At 48.8% G+C, this 13983-nt stretch overlaps 1 long non-coding RNA gene across 1 annotated transcript; it reads left to right on the top strand.

Moving 5' to 3' along the window:
• Nucleotides 1-1291: 1291 nt before the first annotated feature.
• On the top strand, nt 1292-11972 carry LOC145717121 (uncharacterized). Its single transcript, XR_014140153.1, has 3 exons — nt 1292-5601; nt 6809-6887; nt 11670-11972. It is a non-coding gene; the product is annotated as an uncharacterized LOC145717121 (long non-coding RNA).
• The last annotated feature ends 2011 nt before the right edge of the window (nt 11973-13983 follow it).

Here is a 13983-nt window from a genome sequence, read left to right as displayed (position 1 = left end):
GCATAAAAAATGAAACCATCTGATGCCCCAGGGATATACAATTCTTCCCTGTGGCTGTGACCTATAGGGGTATTCATGAGCTTCTCAGGGTAAAAGGCTTTTGTCAGCACATCCTCCTGGAGTACAGCTCCCTCAGAGCTCTCCTTGGTGCTGAAAATTAGTCTGCATTTCCCTGTAGGTGCCTGGATCCTGCCACTTCCCACCCTGCCACCATTGTTCACATGAACCAAATTTCCCTTAGCTGCCAGAGATGCACCTTGTAAATAAACAGCACCCAGACTATGCTAAGGATGAGAAAAGAACAGTTTGGAAGTAACTAATTCTGAAAGGGAAGTGTTAGAATTTGTTATGAGACATGATCTAACCAAACAAGAACCCAGGTAATTGTGGGAGTCAGAATCAGAGATGTGGTGAACATTAGAGCATCTTGCAAACCATGAGTGAAGGTGTGTGTGGGGGGAAGTGAGAATCTAATGTTTTCAACCTGAAGCCCTCCTGAGACAGAGTGAGGATGAAGCAGGTCTCAGAGACAGGAAATCACAACCAAATTCAGGTACTGGGAAGGGTGAATGACAAAGAATTATATGGACCTCCATTAAATTCAATTGAAAAGATCCTTGCTGGTTAATGGATATTTCTTTGTCATGTGACTCAAAGCCCCAACCCTCTAATCATATGGATTAACTTTCTGGAATGGTCAGTCTCCATCCTGAGTCATCTCATTAGCATACACTTTCTTGGGGTCTACCACAAGTCACCTAATTAGCATAAACCATCAGGTGTGGTCTGAGGGGCCTATCATAAATAACAAAGACACTCCTATTACCCAGAAAATTCCAAGGATTTGGTGGTCACCTCCCAGGAAGCAAGGACAAAGGCCAGCCAAATTCTTTATTACACTCTGTCAGTACCTTTGCAATTGTCCTTATATTTAGCTCTCCTTAATTTACCCAATTTGAGGGTGCCATCTCTTCTCCACTGTGACCCTGGCACCCTGACTAGTACAACAAATGAAACTAAAATTAAATACATCCCTTCTAGCACTTCCATTGGCAAGAACTTAGTGACATGGCCATACCTAGCTGCAAAGGAGCCTGGGGAATGTAGTCTGTAGCTGTGTGTCCACATACCCACCTAAAACTCTGCTACAATGGCAGAAAGAAAGGATGTGTTTGAGGGAGTAAATAGTAGTCTGTCACACTGTCCAGTCATTTTTTAAAAATTATTATTTTTTAAAAAGATTTTATTTATTTATTTATTTATTTATTTATTTATTTATTTATTTGAGAGAGAATGTGAGTGGGGTTAGGGACAGAGGGAGAGGGAGAGAGAGATTCCCAGGCAGACTCCATGCTGAGCATGAGGCCCGATGTGGGGCTCGATCCCATGACCCTGAGATCATGACCTGAGTCAAAATAGAGAGTAAGACGATCAACCGACTGAGCTACCCAGGTGCCCCTAGGCATTTTGAACATCTTAAAATCTTTGCCAGCTTGATAGGAAAAGGTAGTATTTTGTCATTATAATTTGCATTTTTTGTTTACTAGAAAGGAAGAACATGTCTTCATTTCCTGTTGACTATTTGTCTTTATTGTACTGTGATTTATTTTTCAGGTCTTTGGTCCATTTTCCCATTGACTTTTTAGAGAGTTTTTTTGATCAAATGAACTCTTTTAGGCTTAAAGATAATTCTTTTTTTGTCAAAGGAACTTAAAAAAAACCCTAGTTCAAAACTGAAACGAAGAAAGTAATAGAAAAATCACAAAAAAAGACAGACTTCATTGAGCCTCATGTAAGGTAACTCTTCTCTGGTGACTTATTCCTGGTGGATTCACAGGCACTTTACCTTGGTCTCTCTTCTAGTTTGGGTCTCCACATGGCCATTTTATGTGCCATTGCCTGGGAGCAGGCAAATTAAACATAGTGCTATGTTTTCTTCTTTCCAGAAGGTTCAAATCTGTTCAGGTTGGAAGAAGGTGTTTCTAATTTCTAGCGTGTTTCTCAAGCACAGGAGACCATCTTCAGTGTAGAGGTCCAGTGAGTGTTGGCTCCTTTGGTGGGGGTTCTCAAGCTGACCACTTCTGGAGAATTCTTATTAGCTCAGTCACCAGGCTGTGACTTCACAAAATATGACTCTAATATCTTAGTTTGTGTCCCCTCCAAAATAGAGCCCGAGTCGAGGACTTGGGAACCAAGAGTTTCATGGTGAGGTAATATCACAAAACTGGAGCAAGGGAGAAGGGGGAAGGAGACAGGGGGAGGAAATGCCAGGGAAGGGTGTGTGTTGGACTGGGCAAGCGACCCGGCAGTCTGCTGGGAAATCTCTAAGGAAATGTGTAGAATGCACCTGAAACTTGTCTCTCGAAAGGACAGTGGACAGAGATATTTGTCCTCTGGCTCCCCTCCCCCTATTGGCAGAAGCTGACCACAGGACTGTTAACTCCCTGAGACTTCCCAGCTGCCTTGGAAAATCCCTAAGTGGCCACCATAGCTGCAGCTGAACTTAGAGGTGGGTCAAGCGGATATGGTGGGCCACGAATAGCTTGGCTATGTTGCATTTTTTCAGTATGTAAATACCTCAACCACATACTAAGAAAAATACACATGTTGTATTTTGGGTAGGGCCATTCCGAAAGCTGCTGAGACTTCAGCAATATGGGCTGGTGGGGAAGGGCTAGCAGCTGGACCACGTGGAAAGGGTCTCCAGGTGGCACAGAGTGAATCAAACTCAGATGGGGAGTGGGAAAAAGGGTGTGAGGACATGGAGCTCCAGGCTCCAGGTTTGACAGGTTGTAGCCCTGCCTGCAGGTGGGCTGAGGCTGCTGATACAGCACTCAAGGGCTGGATAGGCTAACCCCAAGGAGAGACCAGTGTTCCCAACCATGCCCCATCAGAACAAAGTATCCACAAGCAGGCAAAGGGGTAGATTCGAGGATGTGTTCATCTTAATGGTGTTCATTATAGCAATCTGAAAAAACAAGCTGGGCAATCAGAAGACATGGGTTACAAATTATGATACAGCCATTAAAAATAAAGCCAATTTGCATGGATTGCAGAAGACAAAGGACAAATTGAACTGCACTGGACAAAATCCAGACTGTGGGAAACTCTACAGGCCAAACAGCCAGCGTCCTCAACAGACATATTTTAAGGAAAAGAACAGGGAGGAGGGGAACCTATAGATTAAAAGCACTTATTTTTTTTCAAAGACTTATTTATTTATTTGAGAGAGAGAGAGACAGCTCTGGGCTGGAGGGGGTGGGGGAAGGGGCAGAGGGAATTGGAAAGAGAATCTCAAGGGGACTCCTGATTAAAAGCACTTAAATGACATAGGAAATGTTTTTTAATTGCCAACTGAACTATGGTGTCTAAGTGTTTCCACTTGGGTGATAAAACCACAGAGAAATGCAAAGGAGTGATTGACATAAAAATAAGGATAGTGGTTATTTTGGGGTGTAAGGAAGCAGTTGTGGCCCGGCGGGGTGCAGGGAGGCATTAGGGAGGCTGGCCAAGTTCTCTGTCTTGAACCAGGTGGTGGTCACAATGGTGTTTATTATAATTCATTAAGCTGTACATTTGTCTTGCTGTGGCTTCTGTCTCTATGTTTTATTTTATATTTAAAAGGTGGGGTTTTTTCCTAACCTTTGTTTCCTTTTACCTTTCTGTATTGTCTGAATCTTACACAGTGAACCTTTTTGTTTCCAATGAATCATTTCAATAACTATTACTTTTAGTTCTTTAAAGCCGATTTTATTTTAGGGGGAAAAAAGAATAAAGCACATACGGTCACCATGCCAACCCCGTGCCACCTGTCCCCACGTCCCAACCAGCCCTCATTTTGGCTGTGTGGTTCTCACAGGCACATCCTCACCCCCAGCAGCTCATAGTGGCCCATGTTCATGGAACACTCACCCAGAGCCTCCCCCTCAGGCACTGGCTTCTCTACTCCTCATGTCTGCACCGACAGGAGCTCCAGAGTGTTGGGAGGGTGGCACGTCCAGAGCATGGAAGCTGTGCACCACCTCCATCCATACCTGCAAACACAAGCAAAGTATTTTCCTGGCGGAGGTTATAGGCACAGTCAGTACGGATTTCTGCCGGGAGTCCAGCAGTGCCCTGGGAGAGTCTCTGAGGCTGGACCGAAGAGCCGGCCTCCAGTGGGGACAAGAGCCTCTGGCTGGCCTTGGTGAGACCCGGCCAGCTCCCTAGATTCTGTCAGGCGAGCGGAGTTATCCCTGGAGACTCAGCCTAGAGTAGGCCTTTATCTGAGTGAGGGTCAAGACCGAGAGGAAGCCCCTGGGTCTCCTCCCAGGCTGCAGAGTGGGCTGGGGCCTGGAGGTTGGAGTTGGGGGGCGGGGGCTCACAGGAGCCGCAGACTCATTATCCTCCCCAAACCTGCTCAGCCTCCAGGTTCCCCAAATGAGTGGGCAGAACTGCCACCCTCCCGCGCCACGCCCCCACCAGGACAGAGTAAGGACACAGCTTTGCTCTTCCTTCCCCATCCTCCCCCTCCCAGGTGCCACCCATTCCACCACCTACGTCTCCCAAGTTCCCCATTTCTCTCCACCCCTGAGGCGCTTTCCTTGCCCGGGCCTCTCTGCTCAGCCGATGGTTCCTCTGTGGTTCTATGGCGGGTGGCGCATGCTTTGCCAGGACACTGCCGTGGTGAGAGTGTGTTGCCTGCAGGCGCCTTGCCAAGCACTCTGTCCTCACAACCCCATGAGGTGGATGCTATTATTAGCCCCACTTTACAGATGAGGACACTGAGGCCCAGACCTCTCACGTCCGTTGCCCCATTATGGCAGCTGTCACGAGCTGCGGTGAGGCTAGGATTCGAACCCAAGCCGCCTGGATCCAGTCGTGGAGACTGAGAAGGAGGGCTCTGGCATCAGCCGGGGCTGGGCTGGAATCTCCCAGATTCTTACCTAGAATCTTCCAGGTAAGTTGGAATCTTATCTAGGAGCTTGCAGGCTGTGTGACCTGAGGACATTCACATCGTCTCCTGAGTCCTAGTTTTTCCATCTGTAAAATGGAGATGCTGATCTTACATCGGGTTGTGGAGAAGGTAAGATGAAATAATGCGCTTAAAGTTTGATGGAGGGTAGCTACTATCTCATTGCCCACGGCACTTCCCTCTTCCAATCTTTCCTCCCAAGTCCCACCCACTACCCAGCAGGCTGAGTAATTTTTCTTTTTTTAAAAAATCAGCTCTTAAAAAAAAAATGCCATCTTGATCCCATTATTCCCTGGCTAAAACCTTCCACATGGTTCCAAGGCTCCTCATTGCTACAAGATAAATCCTCTCTCTTTATCCCAGAATTAAAGGCCTCCCTGATGTGGCTTCTGATGTTCTGTCCCCTGTGCATCTCCTCTGCCCCTTCTGCTCTGGATTCTCCCTCTCACATCCCACACTTCATCACCCTGGCCTTTTCCCTTACCTCCCAGGCTCCTCACACACCCTCTCCTCTGCACAAGCAGCTCCTGACTCCTGGAACACAATTCTCCACTGGGTCCGCTTGGCACTCTCCAGCTCCGCCCTTAAGACTGAAGCTGAATGTCACCACCTCTGTGGCTCCCCTTCTCTGCTGAGGTGAATTAGAGGTGAATTAGCCCACATTCTCCCCTCCGCCCTTGCCTAGCAATGCCTTTATTGTTATTCTTACAATGCAACGTGGAGTTATGGCTTCGGTCTCCTCTACTAGAATATAAGCTCTTTGAGGCAGAGACCTATGCAGATGAGGTTGGGAGTCCCAAGTGGCCCTACTCCTGGGCCCCGAGATCCTCTTTAGCTTTTCCATCTGCTTCCCTAGAGGACAGAGAAGCACCTGCTGAGGGAGGAAGCCTTGGCACCAAGGGTCAGCAGTGCCACTCATTGGAAGACGCCTTTTGGAGGGATCTGCCCAGCTCACAATGGCTCTTTTCTCCAGACTGCTCTCCTGGCCAGTGGTGGGCCAGCTTCCTTGGACACAGCCAATCAGACTATATAGGCAGTAGCCCCAAATGGTCCAGTCTCAGCACAGATTCAGCTTCAAAGACACAAAATACAGCCATTAAATAGGGAATTGAGAAGAATTCCAAGGGTGCTTGGCTGACTTAGAAGAGCATGTGACCCTTGACCTCGGGGTCATGAGTTTAAGTCCCACATTTGGTGCAGAGATAATTAATAAATAAACTAAAAAAAAAAAATAATTCCAGCCTTTACCTGAATTTTAAGAACAATAAAGGAATCCAGACTAGAATTCACAGCGGCACTCCTCACCTGTCCTTCTCTCCTCCCCACCCCCACTAACACCTGTTCCACCACCTTTCACACACCAAATCCCCGGATGCCCCTTGGGTTTCTCTTTTTCTCTCCTCCCTGCTTCCCATTTCTTTATCATGTAGATTGTCTTCACCTCTCATCTCTCACCTTTCCTTCCTTCTCTCTGCTCCCATCCTCTATACCCATTCTTCTGATTCTTCAAACTTGGGATCTGGGAACCAGGTTGACAAATGGTGGTTGGAGAGCAGCGTCAAGGGTAGGGAATGTACCTGACATTGGCACATCAATAAATACTATCCCCAACATGTACACAGGGGACCTGGCACTTTCTTCTATTATTCTTTTATTCCGGACACAAGTCTCATGCACAATTTGCGTATCATTACCATATTTATCCTCAGGTCTTGCAGCAATCCTGTCACACCTGTCTTTTCCCAATCCTGGCCTGCCTTTTACGGTTCACAAAGCGCTTTTATATTCCCTGTCTCACTAGACTTTCATGATAACCCTGGGAAGGTGGAGACTAATATTTTCCCCATTTTACAGATAGAAAAACTGAAAGAAGCTGAATCACCTGCCCAAGGTGCCACTGGCAGGATTTGAATCCAGATCTTCCTGAGTCTAGGTACAGCTCTTAAACACTACTCTCCTTGTCTTTTAAACTATGTCTTCCTTCAGCTGATGCTGAGACCATCATATTCATATTAAGATATGCACATATATACCCATACAATCACACCCATCTACATAGAAACATATCTAGATTCACACACATCCATACACTCCCAACAGGCAGACGGTGCATGCCTACCCAGGGGCAAGCACAACACCCAGGCACACATGTCCCCACATGGAAGCATAGTCTCCAGTAACACAAGTGTGTGTGCACCACTGGAAAATCTTCATTAATATGGACAAGGGTGAGGTTAACCCCACTGCTCCCCCTGTGGTCCTCCATGGCCCTGAACTCCCCCCAGACCCTCCAGTCACCGTGGCCTGTCCCTGCCTGAGCCCCTCCACCCGCTTCTCCTCCTGCACATTCTTTCATTGTGCCCTTTCCTGAACTCAGCTCTGCCACCAGGCTCTGCTGGGACCTCGTTATTTTTACAGCTGCAGGGAGCAAACTCTCAGAGAGAAGGGAAGGCTTTGCTAAGAGGGTGGATGCCTAATGTTCAGAGTCACTGCCAGCCCAGCCTAGAGGGGCAAAGCTTCCCCTGTCCAGCTGAGATGGTGGCTGTGGTCAGCCCGGACCAGCTCCAAGGCCTGCCAGAGGGATCTTCTCTGCCACCGCTGCCAACTCTCCCCTCAGGGCTGGGGACGCCCTGGGATGGCTCTGGGTTTTGCGCCCAGAAAGGTCTCTAGCCCAGTAGCCAGGAGAAGGAGACTGTGCATCAGTGAGGATGTGGGCAGAGCCCTGGAATTCTCCCTGTTTCACTTGCCCTTACAGGGCAGGGAGCTCCAGGGCTTGGTTCATTCATGTAGGTCAGAGGACCTGCAGGGTGGTTCATACCACCAGGAGACAGGAGGGGAGGGCTAGTTCTGGGAATCTTTACATGAGGGGAGAAGTGTGTTGGGCGGGGAGAGGCAGGGAGAGGCTTAGGGACAAATGGAGGGAAGCAGAGAGCACCTTATTATGGGTAGAGTCTCCTGTTGGTTGTGGAGGCAAGGGAAGAGCACCTCCTGAAGATAATTTCATCTCGCCGTCTTGCTCCCAGTTCCATAAACCTGCCAAGAAGGACTCTGGATTCTTTCTGCTAACTTCCATCCCAGGCGCTGCTATCAGTTGAACTGAAATGGCATCTTTCCTGCCTCACATCTGGCTGTAAAGGCCCAGTGTGGCATCAGATGTTCTCCTTCTGAGGTCCCCCTCTTGTTGCCCTGCCTCTCAGACCCACACCTAGCTTCCCTGGCCCCAGGGCCTCCACCAAGTGTTGTCCACCAGAGTGGACACCTCTGAGTCCCTGGCTCCGCAAGGTGAGGCTCCTGAGACAGCCTGGAGGCACCTTTCTGGCACAGGGTCGGGGAGAGGCCTCTGGGGGCTCCCCCAACACACCCACCTGCTCTCTGCTGCAGAGCAAGGGCCATTGTTGATTTAGCAAAGTTTAGCAAAGAACTCATTTTTTCGTTTTCCAGCCCAGAATGCCACACTTGTGGAGTTAATTCCCCATCCCGACAGGCTAGTGCCAGCCAGATTCAAGAGTTTTGCTGAATACCCACTGGGCACCACTGTTTCCATCACAGGGTTAATTAGTCCCCACGAGCCTCAGCCAAGGGGAGGCTGCTTGGGCTGGGAGTCCAGAGACCCAGATGTCGATTCTGAAACTGCCAATGACTATCTGGGTGAGCTCTAGTAGACAAGGCCCTTTCCCCTCTCTGGGCCTCAGTTTTCCCACCTGCAAAATGAGCAGCTGAACCTGGACAATCCCCAAAGTCCTTGCCAGCTGGCTCAAACTCTCCATGACATTCTGTGATGCGGACATTTCTATAACCACCAACCACAGTCGAGGATGACGTTCTAAGTCATTCCATGACATTTACAGCCATCTTACAGCATTCGATGATGACATGGAAGGTTGGTCCTTGACATTCGATGACATTTACAACCACCTACAGCATTCTGTGACATCTCTTGACATTTACAACAATCTATGACATTTACAAGAATTCACGATATCCTGTGACATTGACATTCCAGAGCATTTTACGACATTCCTAGACATTCAACAGCATTCTATGGCATTCTAGCCATGATATTCTGTGGCATTCTGTGACATTCTAAATTTACCATGTCGGTTTGTCTCTCCTCTGAGGGGCCTCTCTGACATAGCCAGAGAAGCCATATCCCCCCTTCAAGATCCTCCCCCAAATCTCCTCTTATCCAGGGTGCATGACCCCTCTGTGGCCAGAGGTCACTGAACTTGGGTCTCTAGAGCCATCTGGCCACTGTCCTGACGTGGGCTTTGGGGTTGGGGGGAGGGCAATCTCTCCAGCAACAGTCATCTCTTTGAGAGGTTTTGCTCCCAAAAAGATTCTTCTCTTACCCCACCATCAGAATGTTCCAATTAATGGCTCCTTCCTTTAGGATAAGGGAGTCTCCTCTGCATAACATTAAGCTTAAGCATTCCAGATATTTGAAAAACTTTGACGTATGGGAATGGCAATTTTATATGGTTCAACCTAATGCAACAGAAAGAATGTGGGTTTGGGAATCAGTCCTGGGACAAACACCAGCGCTGTTTTGTTTAGCTGTGAAACCCAGGCAAACTTATCAGACCTCACTTTCCTCATCCATAAATATAAATAAGAACTTTTTATTCAAGGGGTTGGTGGAGGATTCAATGGAATAATGCAGGTATAGTGTAAGGCCAAAGATCTGGAACAGAATAAGAAGGCCTCAAAGATCATCTTCCTTCTCCTTTGTCTCCTTCCCCTGAAACAATAGGAAAAGAATTCATGAGTGAGGTGGACAAGTCAAAAAAGAAGACCTACGTTTTGGTCTTGACCCAGCTACCTCCTCACTGTGTACCCTTGAGACAGGGATTCTGTTCTGTGGACCTTAGCTTTCCCATCTGTAAAATGGGGTGGGAAACAGATCAACTTGAGGACCTGATGGCCTGGGCTTCTCTGGCTGAGGAGGGGAAGGTGATAGAACAAGGAGTCCTGAATTCTGGTGGGGCAAGCATTAGGGAGCAATGGGTCCCCATAGGCTATGAGGACAGGACACTGGCAAGAGGAAGGAGCAGGGCAGACCCAAAGGAAGAAACATTTCTTTCTAAGCATTGTGAGATGACAGGCTTGGTGGTAATGCTGCTTCTCCAGTGTTTTAGGAGAATGGCCCCACAATCTCCACCTGAGGGAGAGGACAGGTACCCCACCTGGTGGGTGGTACCGTCTCCAGCCCCGCAGGCCCCTGAGTGGCGGAAAGGACTCGGGCCTGGTGCTGAAACCTTAAGAGACTGCGCCCCCTGGTGGCCAGACTCTGTCATTGCAGCACAGGGCTCCAAGTCCAGGAGGCTGACTCACCTGCTGACCAGTGGCTTGGTCCTAGCAGCGCAAATTTCTTTTTGAGAGGACATTGGGAGAGGGGCTTGGAAAGTTGGGGCAAGCCTATAAGGCGGAAGACTGGTAAAGACTCTTAGTAACCTTTTCAACAAAGTTTAGTGAGCACCTAATGTGTGCCAAGCCGAGTGTTGTGCTCTCCTGCTTAGTGCTGAATAAGACAAAGCCCTTGCTCTACGAGGAGCTTACAGGGCTCCTGGGCTGACCGAGGACCTAACTGTGAACATGAACCCAGTTCTTATCTCTGGACTCTTCACGGTAATCCTGGGAGGTGAGAATTAATCTCCATTTTACAGGAAAGGAAACTGAGAGCTGAGGCCACATAGCTGTAGGGGGCAGAGCTGGGATTCATTCTTAGATCTAGATGATTCTCAGGCTTCCCACCTCATGAGGTTTGTGTAGTAGGAAGAGCCCATCCCAGGCAAGCTTCTCATCCCAGGTAGCCTTCTTTGGGAAACGGGGCCTGGGAGGTGCCAGTGGGTTCGGCAAGGGAGGGAGTGTCCAGACGCCCATGCCCTGCATCCAATGGGACTGCCTTCCAGAGTGGGGGATGCTCAGCGTCCGGGAGCCTGGGCATTGTTCTCATTGTCTTGGTCTTCTCTTTGTCTGAGGAGCATCCGGGGCTCGCTCCTCCCCTGGCGGAGATGGGGGCCAGCTGCCTGGAGAGTCTGCCGCCGCTCATTAGAGCCCTCACAAATGCCTCTCTCACGGGACTCCCCACCCCAGGGTCTGAGGGAGAGTTTGACACGAATCTAAAAATAGCTGCTGTTTTGTTCCTTTGTTGGAGGGGAGGGGCTGGCAGAGGGGCTCCGGCTCCCCCTAATGACCTGCCCACAAAGAACAAAGCCTTTTCTCTGGATTTGCTCTGCTTCCGCAGCTCCCCGGCCTCCCCAGCTCCTGGAGTTGGACGGTGAATGGTGGTCCTGCTGGCAGAGGCAGGGCCAGGGCCCAGGCTGCTGAGCCAGACAACCTAGGCCCCAACAGCACACAACGTGCAGGGAGACCCGTGGGCAGGGCTCCGGGCGGGGAGGGGTCTGCACGTGTCATGTGACATCGCGCGTGACGTCACACCCCACGGCACAACTGATAGAGGGACAACAATCATTGTGTGTGGCTTATCGTAGGCAGGTGACTCTGTGGGATTGTGTGCGACCGAGCTGGAGAGTGGCAGGTGACAGCGACTAACCCAATGTCAGGAAGCCATAGCAGCCCCCATAGCCCATGGCAAGCCTGGCCCAGCTTCTAGCTCCCTGTCTCTCTGGGCAGCTGGTGGGGCCTCCTTCTTCGGGTTTCTCTTGCCCATGCTTCCTGTTCTCTTCCTCTTACCTCCCGCTGCCTTGCTCCCCAGGCATCTCTCTGCATCTGGGCCAACGGTGGTGGCGTACTTGACTCTCTGGAGCTTCCGCAGATGCGGCCGCCCACCACCCAACGCTGGGAGAAAGGCCGGACCAGAAGTAAGCACGCCACACTCCTGCTGAGTCCCGCCCAGGGAAAGGAGGCAGAAGTGGGACTTGGGGACCAGCCAGGAGGCTCTCAGCTTCACCTTCAATGTTTGGGTTCACTTCTCAAAGGGAGAACACATGCATATATTTAACAGCAGAGTTTTAAAAAGAATTGAAGCAGACATGACAAAAAAGTTATTTGTTGTTAATCTGGCTGGTGATTTTGAGTGATTATTATGCTATTTTTTTGACTTCTCTGATTTTTAACCTCTCAAAATAATTAAACAAAAGCAATACAAGCACGTAATAGAGTTTGTTATACACAAAAGTTAAAGCTGAGTGCTTTACGTGATTATCTCACTGAATGTTTCCCACATTCCTAGGAAGGGGCTATTATTTGCATCCCCCATTTTATAGATGGGGACACTGAGGCTCGGAGGCCCTGTGGCAGGTCTGCTGGCTTTTACCCCAACTTCCACACTGCATGGAAGCTCAGGAAAGCCTTGAGTTTCCCCTCTGCTGGATCACCTGGCACTGAGGGGATGAGGCCCATGTCCTATGTATTAGTTATCTATTCTGTGCAATAAATCATCTCCAAATGCAATGGTTTAAGATGACGGTAATCATTTAATATCTCTCACAGTTTCTCCGAGTCAGGAATCTAGGACCAGGCTGGGCTGGGAATTCCTGCTTAGTTATCCTGAGTATTCAGTAAGATGTTGAGGGGCTGCACTCATCTGAAGGTTGGACTGGGGCTGCAGGGTCCACTTGCAAGTTGATTAACTCAAATTTCTGACAAGCTGGTGAGACCTGTCAGTCCCTCTTTATGTGGGCCTCTCCTCAAGGCATCTGGAGCTTCCTCACAGCATGGGGCCTGGGATCCAAGAGTGAGCACCCCAGGAGAACCAGGCAGAAGCTATATTGTCTTTTATGACTTGGTCTTGAACTTACATAGCATCACTTCCATGGTATTCTACTGGCCAAAAGGGTCAGTGTAGGGAAGGATTATCTAGAACTGTGCAGGGTTTGAGATTTTACCCTAATTGCATGCTAAGAAGTTGGTTTGCCTCTGCTTCTTGCTGGCAGAAAACATGCGACAGATCAGAAGAAGTTTGTTACTCACAGCAATAGCGATAGCCCGAATTATAATAACAGAGCCCCAATGGCCACAGATTAGCATGAAGAGGGCTAGAAATCACCTGCACATGCACTGAGTTGTGTTATAGGAGAGCCACTCTGATTAGGGGACCCAAATCTCTTACCATGGGCAGTAGCATGCCTGCTCTTCACCCTGCAGGGGGACACTGTGTCTGTCTTCCAGGGGGTTTGCCACACAAACATCCATGACAACGGAGCCCAGAACAAAAGACAGTCAGTACCTTGCTCACAAATCATGCTAAAATGTGAGATCTCTGTCTTAGTCAGCTGGGGCTGCCATCACACAATATCATAGACTGGGTGACTTAAACAACAGAACTTGATTTCTCACAGTTTCAGAGACTGGAAAGTCCAAGATTAAGGTGTTGGCCAATTTGGTAGCTGGTGAGAGTTCTCCCATTGGCTTGCAGATGGCCACCTTCCACTGTGTCCTCACATGGCAGAGAGAGAGAGAGAGAAGGAGAGAGGAGAGAGGGAAATCTCTTATAAGGCCATTGATCCTACGGGATTAGGGCCCCAACTGATGACCTCCTTTAACCTAAATTAACTCCCAAAAGCCCTATATCCAAATATAGTAACATTGGAGGTTGGGGCTCTAACATACGAATTTTGGAGGCACACAATTCAGTCCATAACTAGCTCCAGGAGAACTGTCTCCCAACAGGGACTACCCAAGAAGGTGAACAGTCATCTTGGACGCTGGCTACCATAGCTCAAGTTTTGTAGCGGCATCCTCAAGTAATCTCTTCCTGAGGCAAAAAATGGGGAGTGGAAGCCATAGCCTCTTTGTTATTAGTGATAACATCCTTTAACAAACACCCTTAACTAACTGATACCCCTCCTCCAAAAGATCCCAAAAGATGGGAACTGGGACCCTCATCTCTTCCCTGCCTTTCTCTCCCACCTCCATCTTTGAGGCAAGCCTTCCCCAATGCCACATTGCTCCTCCCAGCAATCTTTAATAGATAAATAGGAATGACAGGAAGTTGACTACTGTGTGGTTGTGAAATCCTATTTTTGAATGTCTGAAGCTGAATTTGTCTTTCTCTTTTTATTTCTTCT

The sequence above is a fragment of the Leptonychotes weddellii genome, chromosome 14 (genome assembly GCF_054177405.1).
Source record: "Leptonychotes weddellii isolate Sample4059 chromosome 14, ASM5417740v2, whole genome shotgun sequence".
Lineage (NCBI taxonomy): Eukaryota > Metazoa > Chordata > Mammalia > Carnivora > Phocidae > Leptonychotes > Leptonychotes weddellii.
Note: the sequence above shows the minus strand (reverse complement) of the source record. Positions and strands in the feature narration are given on the sequence as shown.